General features: G+C 44.5%; 1 non-coding gene across 1 annotated transcript; it reads right to left on the bottom strand.

The window, feature by feature from the left end:
* Nucleotides 1–5,430: 5,430 nt before the first annotated feature.
* On the bottom strand, nt 5,431–8,761 carry LOC149168460 (25S ribosomal RNA). Its single transcript, XR_016259993.1, has one exon. It is a non-coding gene; the product is annotated as a 25S ribosomal RNA (ribosomal RNA).
* Nucleotides 8,762–13,291: the final 4,530 nt, after the last annotated feature.

Genomic DNA, 13,291 nt, shown 5'->3' with positions numbered 1-13,291 from the left:
TCTTCATGTGTCCTTCCGTTGCTTGATCTCCTTCTTTCCTTTGATGTCATGAAGTCTTTGTTTGAACTTCTTCTTGGCATGGTACCGGCCATCGATCACTTTCCCTCCTGGTTTATCATGTCATTGCTCCCTTCATGGAAAGTGACCTTCTTGATATATATCAGGTCCTTTTTCTCATGTAGCTACTCCTTTGTCATCTTGTCTATCCTTCATAATACTTATCACATGGATGCTTAGTTATACTTTATTGTTCCCATACTTTGATTTAGTGCTCTTCATGACTTCATCATGATATTGCTTCAACATCAAATGGTGCTTTTGTTGGATGGCCTCTTCATCATGACATATTTGTAGATTTGAATCGGTTATCTACACCTTACTATCTCCAAGGACTTCATAGGTGTCAATGGTCCTTTGATCTTTCTCTTCCTTTGTCAAAGTTTCCATGCCTTCTTTCGAGAGATGTTGAGGAATCTTCTCAAATACTTATTCTTTGTGACCACGATGTTCTTCACATGCTTGATCTCTTTCTTCATTTGCTTCTTCTTGGATTGATTAGTCAATCACCTTATACTCCTTATGAGATCACTTCTTCATGTTGACCTTTACTCCATTGTATTACATGCCTCCGAGCATATCGTTGGCAAAAGAGATCCTTTTATTCTTGATCATGATTCTAGAACTTTTCCCATGACCCAATATATATGATAACATGAATTAAAATTTGATGCATACATACCTCATCTTGATTATGCTTTTATCATCTCAGCTTTATATGATAGTTCTCCTCGATCGGTGTAGCCTTTCTTGATTCATCTTTTCTCACCTGTATAACATCCTTTCTTGAATCCCATAAATGGCACTCCCAATGAGACATCTACCACCTTATGTATGAACCTTATTTTGAAGATTCTATCAGAGGATCTTGAAGACCCTTACCTTGCAAATGTTTCTTCCTTTGATGATTGAGGCCTTCTAAGAATTTTCATCATGATCAATCATTTTTTTATTGTGGATGAGACCCTATAATTGGTATGCTCCTTCTATGTGAATATCTTGAGCTATATCTACACCATTCTCCTATATTCTAGAAGATATCTTTAACCATGCAATATGTTCTATTTCTATATGCTCCTATACTACTCAAAACATTGAAAGAAGACTTTAAGCAAAGAGGTTGACTTAGTCATAGGAGGATCTTCCTTCTTTTGCTTCTTGTCATCTTCTTTCACTTCTTGAGTTACATGAGCTTCTTCCATTTTTCTCTTGTTGTTGTTGTCCTTCTTAATTTTAGGACAATCCCTTTTGTAGCATCCATATTCTTGGCATTCAAATCATTAGACTTTGGACATGTAGTGGTCCCAACTAATTTGTTAGTTTCCTTGAAAAAAGACATTGAGGTATACTCAAAAGGGGACATATACTTACTTAATAGATTTTGAGATGTAGTGAACTTTCTTTCTTCTTGAAGACCTGGTGGCTTGCCTTCCTTAGATCTTGATGTTCTTCAAGTTGCTTTCTTCAAATGGACTTGCTTGATGACTTGACTCATAGTGCCTTTCATTTTTGAAGATGGTGTAGCTTGATGTAGGTCCCTCTTTGATTTGTTCTTCTTGTAGGTGCCTTTATACAAGGAATTTCTTCTTGCTTTGTAGTCTTCCATGATGAATGATATATGGTAGTCCTTCTTGTCCTTGATGTGATTGAGACTTCTTGGCTTGATGCTTCAACCTTGCGGATGTTCTTGAGATTCCCTTTTCTTGATGTGTCACCTTAGCTCTGATACCGCGTTGAAGAATCTAGGGCAATGGGGTATAGCGGGATTCTTCTAGACTTGATAACAATTTGTGAAGCTCTTTTGCAATTTATCTTGTTATCTTAATCTTCTTCTCTTCTTGTTAATGCATGTGTGTTTACTTCATCAAATGGGTGCCAAAAAGATAAGAACAAGAACACAAGATGTTGGCTCTCTACAAGGGCAAAAACTCTCTCTCTCATAGAGGAAAACACTTTCGTAAATTTCTCTTATTGAAGCTTCTTATTGGTCTTTGTGAAGCCCTAGACCCTTGACAAGAATATTCTCCAAGCACAATTCAAGTCCTTCCTCCTCTCCACACATTGTTTCTTCAGCACTTCGTTCCTCGACACTGTGTCCTTCTTTCAACTTTTGATAGTCCTTGGTGGACTAGCTCTAGAAGAGACTCCAACCTTTGATCCTTAGAAAGATCCTTTACCAATGAAGAAACCTTCATTCTCTTGACCAATCGAGCCTTTTTCTTGATGTGAAGTTGCAGAATTGATGTACACAAAGTTTACTACACCTAGGGTGATTTCCATCGTGATAAGACATGGAAACCCAAATTTCCCGCACTAAGGAGGCTTTCGACAAGGCGAGACATGGAATCCCTAGGTTCCCCATAATTTGGCAACTTTTGTCGAGGAGGGACTAGGAGACCCCATGTCACACTCCTATCCTAGTGGTAGTATTTCAACCACACATAAGTGGTTGTGGCACTGCTGTACTTTTTCCTTTTACCAATACTTGAGTACACAGTCTACGCCTACTTCAACACTTAGTCAATTTTCCAATAAGTGTTCTTAAAAATGCAGTGAAAATAAATTACCATAAATTTATCTTCTTCAATTATTCTTTCAACCTATCGTGTCATGTGGTCATGTTGCATTGCCAACGGCCTGCACGACATAACTCCACACTTGAACTATGAACCTTTTCGCTCGACTTTCCATTCCACGATGCCCAAACTCTACCCGTCGGTGTGGTCCATAGTGAGGGTACATGGCCCACAAGCAGTGTAGCCTAGCTACCTAGTTGGTAACTTGCCCCTCTCTGCCTGTCCACACTACCAAGTCTGAACCGCCCGCTGTAATCCGCCCGCCGTTGCGGCCCTCTTACCCATGTCCTTCTCTTCCTTTTGTTTTTAGCCAACTCCTTCCTTCGCACTTGTTATGTGATGTGGAAGTTTGAGTTTGATGTCCCTTCGTCGAATACCATCCAGCTTACTTATACGCATCCTTTCACCCAGGGGCCGTGTCTCTTGGGGATAAAAAGGGTCGGCTCCATCAACTTGCATCCCAGCCAACCTGCCATATAACCTTAACACACCCCATTCCAATGAACCGCCATGTCCCTTCATGTGCATCATCGCACCCATGGGTCGGCTCCAACACTTAGCTAATTACACCTGTCACCACACATCGCACACCTACCCACATCCTAACTTGTCTGCACATGGTCAACTCTTTCATCCGGGAGCCCAACAAGGGTCGCCCACACACCGTCCACCATTGACTCACCCATCGTGCACATATCAAGAGGTGTGCACCCTGCCCAACATGGAATTCCTACTATGAGTGCGCCCATCACCGTCGCACATAAGCGAATGCCATGCCAAGTCTTCGCATATAAACGAATGGTCACCCGCGTTGCATATAACCAAATGCAGAAGTTTGTACTACGGGTTCAGTCTTTCGACTCTCTCAGGTGCTCCCAACTCGAATACCTGACACCCCAGCCCCCGTACGTGGTAGAGTTTTCCTGCATGATGGGACATGAAAAACCTAGAGTTTGAGCACTTGGGACCTTGTTGTCATGGCGGGGTAGGAAAACCCCGCTTTCCCCACACTAGAATGGCTCCCGTCACAAAGAGGCATGGAAATCCCAAGTTCCAGAGACAAACCAGGCAACTGGTTTCCACCTTGCCCCAAAATGGAGACCCTGAGTTCACAAGACTTGGGCAGTTCTTCATCATTCTGCAACATGGAAACAATGAGTTCCATAAACTTGGGCAATTTTGGTCGTGTTGTGACATGGAAACCCAAGTTCCCCACACTGGGGCCACGGTTTTAGCCCTAGCGGAAGATGGAGACCCCATAGGTTCCTAGAATTATGTGGTTTCCCTCATGCAATGAAAAAAAGCTCCCGAGTTCCACGGGCTTGGGTGGTTCTCTGTCGTTCCACAGCATGGAAACCCAAGTTCCCTACACTGAGGTCATGGTTTCTTTCATGGTGGGACATGGAAGACCCTGATTTTGCCATAATTGGGTGGTTTTCGTCATGCCACAGAACTGAAAGCCCCGTGTTCAGTAGACTTGGACAATCATTCCCTGTTGCGCGATGACATGGAAACCTAAAGCTCCCCAATCTTGGGTAGTCATTTCATGTCACATGATGACATGGAAACTCGAAGCTCCCCAGACTTGGGCGACAGTTTTAGTCGTGGAACGAGCGACATGGGAACCTTGCGTTTCCCAGACTTGGGTAGCAATTTTTGTCGTGACACGAAATGGAAACCCCGTGTGTCCACTGACTTGGGTAGCAGTTTCCATCACGCCATGAAATGGACACCCCGAGTTCCCCGAACTTTGGCATCTTTTCGTCACCCCATGACATGGAAATTCAAAGTTCCACAGACTCTCGGGCGATTTAGGGTGTGCCGCGACATGGAAACCCAAGGTTTCCCAGACTTTAGTTTTTTCCGTCAATGGTTCCAGTCGTGCCGCGATATGGAAACTGTGAGTTCCCTAGACTTGGGCAATTGTTTCAAAACACCCCAAATTCCGCAAACTTGCGAGCTGGGTTGCATCGTCATGGAAACCCCAAGTTCCCCGCGTTGGGGCATTGCTAAAAACCTCACATTTCCATTGTGTCATAAAATGAGGAAACTCACGGTTCCATTAAAGGTGGGACATGGAAACCCCAAGTTTTCCTAGACATGGGAACTGCCGGTTTTGGTCGTGGCGCAACATGGAAACCCCAAGCTTCCCAGGCTTGGGCGCCAAGGCGTGACATGGAAGCCCCAAGTTTCGGCAAGCTTGGGCACTGCCAATTTCAGTCGTGGTGTGACACGGAAACCCCAAGTTTTCCCAGGTTTGGGCACCAGTGGATGACTTGGAAACCCCAAATTTTTGGCGGACATGGAAACCCCAAAGTTCTTGCACTGGGCGGAAGCCCCAAATTTTAGGTGCCGGGTGGAAACCCCAAATTTTGGGCGTGACATGGAAACCCCAATTTTTTTTGTGCTGGGCGGAAGCCCCAAACTTTAGGCACCCGATGGAAACCCAAAATTTTGGGTGCCAGTGCGCGACATGGAAACCCAAACTTTTCGCATGCTTGGGCGCCGGGGTATGGCATGGAAACCCCAATTTTTCCCAGGCTTGGGAGCCTTTTTCGTCGCAACATGGAAACCCCAAATTTTGGGCACTGAGACACGACATCGAAACCCCAAAATTTTGAGTGACGAAGCACGACATGGAAACCCCAATTTCCCTGGGCTTTGGTGCCTTTTCCGTCGCGGTGTGCAAACCCCAAGTTTCCTACCCCAAAGCAATAAAAATTTGTCCTCTGGAGGAAGAGGCAAAGGCGCGAGAGCGGGAGGGTTGTCCAGATTTGTTTGTGACAAGAGCGAAGCTCTGAATCAAGGTGAATAAGGGCTAAATCTCAGTGGATCGTGGCAACAAGGCTACTCTACCACTTAGAATACCCCGTCGCGTATTTAAGTCATCTGCAAAGGATTCTTCTCAATGACTGCTTGGAATTAAACTTCAAAGCTTCCCTAACCGAGATGCTTCACGGTTGCGGTTTGTAAATGACATGGGTCCCTGTGGGTGACAAAGCGATGCCCCTAATGTAGGTCGAGATATAGTTGAAGAGCGACATGCACCACTTCTAGCATGGATTCTGACTTAGAGGCATTCAGTCATAATTCGACAAAAGGTAGCTTCGCGCCACTGAATTTTCAACCAAGCGCGATGACCAATTGTGTGAATCAATAGTTCCTCTCAGACTAAGTTGAATTACTATTGCAATGCAGTTCATCAGTAGGGTAAAACTAACCTGTCTCACGATGGTCTAAACCCAGCTCACATTCCCTATTGGTGGGTGAACAATCCAACACTTGGTGAATTCTACTTCACAACGATAGGAAGATTCGACAACGAAGGTTCAAAATGAAACGTCACAATGAATTCTTAGCTGCAACAAGCTAGTTATCCCTATGGTAACTTTTCTAGCACCTCTAGCTTCAAATTCGAAAAATCTAAAGGATTGATAGGCCCTGCTTTCATATTTTGTATTCATACTGAAAATCAAAATCAAATAAGCTTTTACCCTTTTTTTCCACATGATATTTCTCTTCTCGTTGAGCTCATCTTAGGACACCTGCATTATCTTTTAACAGATGTGTCGCCCCAACAAAACTCCCCACCTGACAACGTCTTCCGCCTAGATCGACTTGCTCGAACATGCCTTAAGGCCAAAAACTGTGTAGTGCCATGTCTTCACCCCACAGAATAATTAGAATAACATTAAAAGTAGTGGTATTTCACTTGTGCTGAAAACGGTTCCCACTTATTCTACACCTCTCATCTCATTTCACAAAGACGGACTAGAGTCAAGATCAACAAGGTCTTCTTTCCCTGTTGATTTTGCCAAGCTCGTTCCCTTGGTTGTGGTTTCACTAGATAGTAGATAGGGATAGTGGGAATCTCATTAATCCATTCATGTGCATCACTAATTAGATGACGATGCATTTGGATACCTTAAGAGAGTCATAGTTACTCCCATCATTTACTCACGATTGGCTGAATTTCTTCACTTTGACATTCAGAGCACTGGGAAAAAATCACATTGCGTCAGCATCTGCAGGGACCATTGCAATGCTTTGCTTTAATTAAACAGTCAAATTCCCCTTTTCCGTACCAGTTCTGAGTCGACTGTTCGATGCCTAGGGAAAAGCCCTCGGCAGGGGGCATTTTATGCCCATAGCCCAATTGACACACGACTGCCCACCCTCTCCATGAGAGCAACATGGGTAGGGCAGAGACCCCTAGGCCCAACCCTCAGAGCCAATCCTTTTCCCGAAGTTATGGATCCGTTTTTCTAACTTCACTTACCTACATTGTTCTATTAACCAGAGGTTATTCACCTTGGAGACTTGATGTGGTTATGAGTACAACTAGGCATGAACAGTACTTGGTCCTCCAGATTTTCAAGGTTTGCCGAGGGCACACAGGACACTGCAAGACGTGCAATGCTCTTCCAGAAAAGAAAAGATAACTCTTCCCGGGGTCCCCGACAACGTCTCCAGATTTCCTAACATTTTCGCCTGCTGCCATGTCCCAGTTTGGGAATATTAACCTGATTCCCTTTCGATGCTCATGCATAGTGTACCCTTCATACAAGCCTTGCCCATATCTTAGGATCGACTAACCCATGTCCAAGCACTGTTCACATGGAACCTTTCCCCACTTTAGCCTTCAAAGTTCGCATTTGAATATTTGCTACTACCATCAAGATCTGCACCGGGGGCTAATGCACCCAAGTTCATGCCCGAGGTTTCTCAACAACCCCCACATCCTCCTAGTCATTGGAGCTAGGAGATTTCTCCGATGGTCGAGTATAGGTTGCGCGCTTCAATGCCATCCATTTTTTAGGCTAGTTGATTCGACAAGTGAGTTGTTACACACTCCTTAGCAGATTTCGACTTCCATGACCACCGTCCTACTGTCTTAATCAACCAACACCCTTTGTGGGATCTAGGTTAGCGTGCAATTCAGCATTGTAACTCGACATTTGGTTCATCCCACATCGCCAGTTCTGCTTACCAAAAATGACCCACTTGGAGCTCTCGATTCCATGGCACAGCTCAATGGAGCAATCACACCCTCTTACCTATTTAAAGTTTGAGAATAGGTCGAGGGAATTACACCCCCAATGCCTCTAATCATTTGCTTTACCTGATAAAACTCGTGTGTGAGCTCCAGCTATCTTGAGGGAAACTTTGGAGGAAACCAGCTACTAGATGGTTTGATTAGTATTTCACCCCTATATCCAAGTCGGACTAATGATTTACACATCAGTATCGCTACGATCCTCCACCAGAGTTTCCTCTGGCTTCGCCCTACTCAGACATAGTTCACCATCTTTCAGGTTGCAATAGGTGTGCTCGCACTCAAACCCTTCACATAAGCTCAATGTCGATCGACAATGCACACCCTAGAGAGAGGATCTCACCCATCAGCTTCCTTGTGCCTTGTCTGTTTTCAAACCCATCAACTCGCACACATGTTAGACTCCTTGGTCCGTGTTTCAAGATGGGTCGAATGGAAAGCCCGCCAACCAACACCACGAGTGCACAGGTGCACACAACCCACCACAAGGGCACATGCTTCATTGCTCGACCACCGCAATGGAAAACTGACAGGTAGTAATCCACCCGCATTTGTGACGATGCAGCAGCCTGTGTTGGTTTGCACCTCAAGTCGAGCGGTGGACCAACCTGAGCCATTCCACATTCGACCGAGATGCATCGAAAGCCTCCATCCACTTCCTTCCCAAAAATTTTGAGCACTCTTTAACTCTCTTTTCAAAATCCTTTTCATCTTTCCCTCATGGTAGTTGTTTTCTATCAGTCTCTCACCCTTATTTAGCCTTGGACAGAATTTACCACCCAATTAGGGTTGCATTCCAAAACAACCCAACTCACCGAAAACACCTCGTGATGCAGGGTCCTGGCCCGACGGGGCTGTCACCCTCTCAGGTTCCCCCTTCTAAGGGACTTGGCCTAGGTCCACCGCTGAGGATGCTTCTATAGACTACAATTCCGGCAATGTTGCCCCCTGATTTTCATGCTAAGCTCTTCCTGGTTCGCTCACCGCTACTAGGGGAATCCTTGTAAGTTTCTTTTCCTCCACTTAATTATATGCTTAAACTTAGCGGGTGTTATCGCCTAAGATGAGGTTGCAAAGGTGGAGCTAAATCCGCCCTACCTGATGGGAGGAAAAGAGAGAGCAAAGAAATTTTGAGCTATCCCACACAAAGCTCGCATCAGCTAACGCCGACTGCCCATCCAAGGGGACAAGATCATCGCTCGCCGACACACACCACAAAACATCGCTTGAGGTATTTCAGCCAACTACACTGCATTACGCACAGATGAACAGCTTCGATGCTCCCTAACATATTGCAGGGGGTGCGTTTGAATGGGATGTGATTCCCAAAAAGACATGCCTTCGACGTCTGCAAAGCACACACCACGATACAAAGAAATGACTAAGTCCCACAAAAAACTGACAATCCAAAGGGAGGAACAAAGACACAACCCACTACTTATTTTTTCCTTAGAAGGGGAGTGGGTCATGAGAGGATGAGGAATTCCATCGGTGGAAAAGGCATGAGATAAGATTGCCACCCTCATGCCCATTGGTAGGGAAAACTGCGATCTCGATGGAGCTCAGACCGATGGAGGGGTTTTTCATTACCTAGACACCCAACCCTTCCGCAAGGGCATATCGAGGAACGGTCGGGAGGACTAGGGTGGCTAGCCTAATGAGTCAGCCCAATGAGTTGAATTACTCTTCATCCATCCCATACTGACCCCACCCTAATAATTTCCTCTCACGGAAGGTTTGAGCTACTAGGCATGCATGCAACCACTCCCTTGACCCAACCACTAGCAAAAAAACTCACCCAAGAAACACATCAGCCACCGCTGCCTTTTCAAGAGAACCAACTATGGAAGCCTACACCCTTGGCCCATGCCTTCCAATGAACAGAAGACCGAGCACCACCACTACGAATGAGCCTTCCTTTCGTTCGGTGGGCTAGACATAGTACCGCCTACACAAACTCCCATTCATGACCTCCGATTCAACCACCTTTTGTTCAACTAATGCCCTCACCGTGTCGTCCTGCACGAACCACAAATCGGCCATTCAACTCATTCAGAGGACACCCTCACCAAGTTGCCTGATACGCCCATCGTTCAGCCCTACATGAATGCCCTACTGTTATAGACATTTTTGTGCCTCGCAGCATGGAGCATGAAATGTCAATAATTACAGGGATCCTCAGTCCCTAAACATGTTGTTCTTACCCCTAGAAGAACAAGGTCAGCAAACCACAGCACTTCCCATCAGTTCTCCACCTGAAAACACTCAGAAACGGGCTATTTTTGGATCATGTCAGCTGCTCCACTGAGCATCTGCGCTGTAATGCAACTTCTCCTCCTTGTACCTGCGCTGGAAGTCAAATCTAATGAAGGCTACCTGCGCTGGGCGAGATTGGCCAAGTGGCACAGTCATTCTGCAAGGTGTCAATTGCCTAGGAAGCTTCCAAACTGACACTTGGTTCATGGGATTCGCCCTGTGATGAGTAAGAGGTACTTGATCTCCATGTGTAAGCAAGGATCTCCAAGTGGACTCAAGAACTGAAGTTTAACTGAAGAGGGAGAGGACACTAGTCAGCTTCATGCCAGCCTCAAGCTGACTCATCCTCTCTTCTTCTCTCCTATATATAGAGCTCTTCTATGAGGTCTAAGGAGGCTGGAATTTTGTGCAAAGCAAGGAGGTGCTGCTGGTTTACAGTTAGAGTTATTGGGTGATTGCTTTCTAGAGGTGAAGAGGAGATTTCTTGTTGCTGGGGAGGTGCTGCTGGATTGGAGCCATTGATGGTTGTAACCTTCTCAGAATCCTGTTACTTTTATCAATAAAGCTTTGAATGTTCTCATATATACTTGTATTGCATTGATGTATTGTATTTACTTGTATATTTGATTCACTCTAATCCATGCATCAGTTATGAGTACATGTTTCTTGTAGTTTCCTCTCTTGTTTTGTGCAGGATCTGTGTGTAGCTGGATCGGCAAAGGAAAATATCAAAGCTTTGTTTTCAGTTGTTGCTAAAGACTGTCACCTTTAGAGTAGGGATAGGGTCATCCGAGTCGGATACTTTTACCCACAACAAACTGGCGACTCCGCTGGGGATCGTATCCGTTTGATTGTTTTTGTAGTATCTTTGCTATTCATTTCCTGAACCAAAGAGTACTGAATCGAAAAGCTTTTGACTATATAAAAAGCGAAGTAGAAGGGCTGCTACTCTTGCTCATTGTCTGAGCAGATTCATGATTTGAAGAGCTGATCTACAAAAGACTCTTGTACTCTTTGTGATAGCTTTTCATCCTCTTGATCATCCCTTAGCCTGTACTTGACCTATAGCTTTTTATTTCAGCAAAAACAGTGCATTTTTGAGCTTTTTATGACCCGGAAATCCTTGTAAACGCAACTCTCGTGTCCCAGAGCAGGCTATCCACAGGCAGTCTGCATTACAGCGCAGGTACTCCCTTCGGGAACTGCGCTGGAAGTCAATTTGACAGACCAGAGCCTGCGCTGGACCTGTTAGCCAGTGTCTTCCAGAGGTTTTCCACTGTGTCTTAGCCCTGTTTTCACTGATTTTTTGCTGCTGATTGCTGGTCATTGTACTTGCTGTAAACCAACTTTCCTTGACTTTATTCCGCCTTAGTTGTGTGATGAAACTGTGAGTGTTCTTTCAGTATTTCTTGCTTCAGTTACAGTTTCCAATTGTGAAAAGCGAACCAATATAGCTGTGGCCTCTTAGATCCTGAACTGTGAAAGTGTCTTTATGATCTTAAGAGCTAGTTTTGTTACTGTTCATGGCTGTTTGAGTTTGTTTGTTTTTCATTTTATGGTTTGAATTCATACATTTTTAGTGTTGAAACAAGTACCTGTAAGGCGTCTTTTCATTTTAGACAAAACTTGTTTGTTTACGCTTCAAATTGAATTCGAAAATTATACAACAGTTTCCTTTTGTCTACATCAACATTAAGGGAAAAGAAAAGAAATACATGCATCTTGCATTTGCATTTTGATAAGTTTGCGTGATTGATCTAGGAGAAAGTGCATTAGTTTGTGCTTTGTGCTCTGTGTGGAAAGATAATGTTTTTCTCTCCCCTCAGTAGTTAGGATTTTCAAAGCTAAAAAGATTGTAAAGCTTGCTTATCATTTTAGCTGCATTTAGGAATTTGTACCAATACATCTCGTGGTGATCCTGAAAGACAAACTGCTAAACAAGATCAACTTAAAATATATTGAATGAATCTAAAAACGCATTGTAACATAACGCTCACAATAGAGGTCTAGGTAGAGACGTGTTCCGGCGTCGTTAAACGTAGTGACTGTCGATCTCTACGAAGGTGGGTGATTCCTCCTGAGGGACGATAGCACTAATACGGACTTGTGCTCCCGCGTACCGTCGCGTATATTGGGAGACCCCTATAGGCATTTATCCTTTATCCTTAGGAAGCTGTGTCGGCCGCCCTACTGATCCTGATGCAGTGAACACAGCATTCACGAAGATCGACCACCCGTACCGTAAAACGTATTCTGTGGTTTCGCGAAAGGTTTGGCACACCCTCTGCCTAGATCTCCAGAGCAGTTTCTTTTGGCCTTTTTCAAACTCTATAACTGAAAAAGTCCAACCGAGCATTTGTCACTTCGGGCTCGTTAATACATCGAAGGCGACTAGAGTCATCTTTAGCTTTTTCTCGACTCTTAAAACATGAAAAAGCAAAGTTGTGTCTAAAAGCGTCTAATAAAATTCATTCAATACGGAAACATAATTCCCCTTTTTGTATTTTAATTGATCAAGTAATCCGCAACCGTGGAGGAAAGTCAATTAAAATTCCGTCGTTCGGGGAGACTCGCGAGTCAACCGTCTTTGTCTCCGGAACCAAGAGTAGTACGGACGAAGCAAACTTGCTTGACCAGGTCAAAATCTCCCATTAAAGTTAGAACAACAGTTCCGACAACATCTGAGATTCTGGTCACTCCTAATATTTCTGGAATCCCTGCCTCTATTGAAGAAGTTCAACAGCAACAGAGGGACAGTTGTACTGATCCTAGTCTGAAAACAAGTACTTGCATAACTGAACCAGTTCCATCTGAAACCGGTCCACAGAGTCTTGTTGTTCAAACAACTGTCGCTGTCGAAGCAACCCCTTCTTCGGCACCAGAAATCTTTTACAGACCTGACGGTCTTCCTCTTCCTCCTGGTCTGATCGCAATAGAGGAAATCGTAGAGGACCAGCAAGCAAATACTCCGACTCATCTTGGAGTAGGCGCCACTCTTTTTCCTTCTGCATCAGAAGTTTGTCCATCACCACAGGAAGTTCCTGTAGAATCGTTAGGCAGTTTCTTGGATAGACTTAAAATGTCTGAGCAACCGTCGACATCTAGGACTGTGCCAAATGACACAGCGACAGCAGAGGCTCCTGCTGTCAATCCAACGATGTTTGCCGGCATACCAGCTGTCCCGACTAGTTCTCATCAACTAGAAGGAGTCCACCCAGGGACTATTATGACAACTTGGTCTGTTCCAATTTGTTCTTCCGGTATAATACCCAGTAATTCTTATGTTGAAACTAGACAAATTGATCCCTTTGGAAATCAGTTTGGGCCATCCAGTCCTCAAAGGCAA

This window comes from Pinus tabuliformis, chromosome 4_2 (genome assembly GCF_031772625.1).
Source record: "Pinus tabuliformis cultivar Carrire ecotype Pingquan chromosome 4_2, CPIR1, whole genome shotgun sequence".
Lineage (NCBI taxonomy): Eukaryota > Viridiplantae > Streptophyta > Pinopsida > Pinales > Pinaceae > Pinus > Pinus tabuliformis.
Note: the sequence above shows the minus strand (reverse complement) of the source record. Positions and strands in the feature narration are given on the sequence as shown.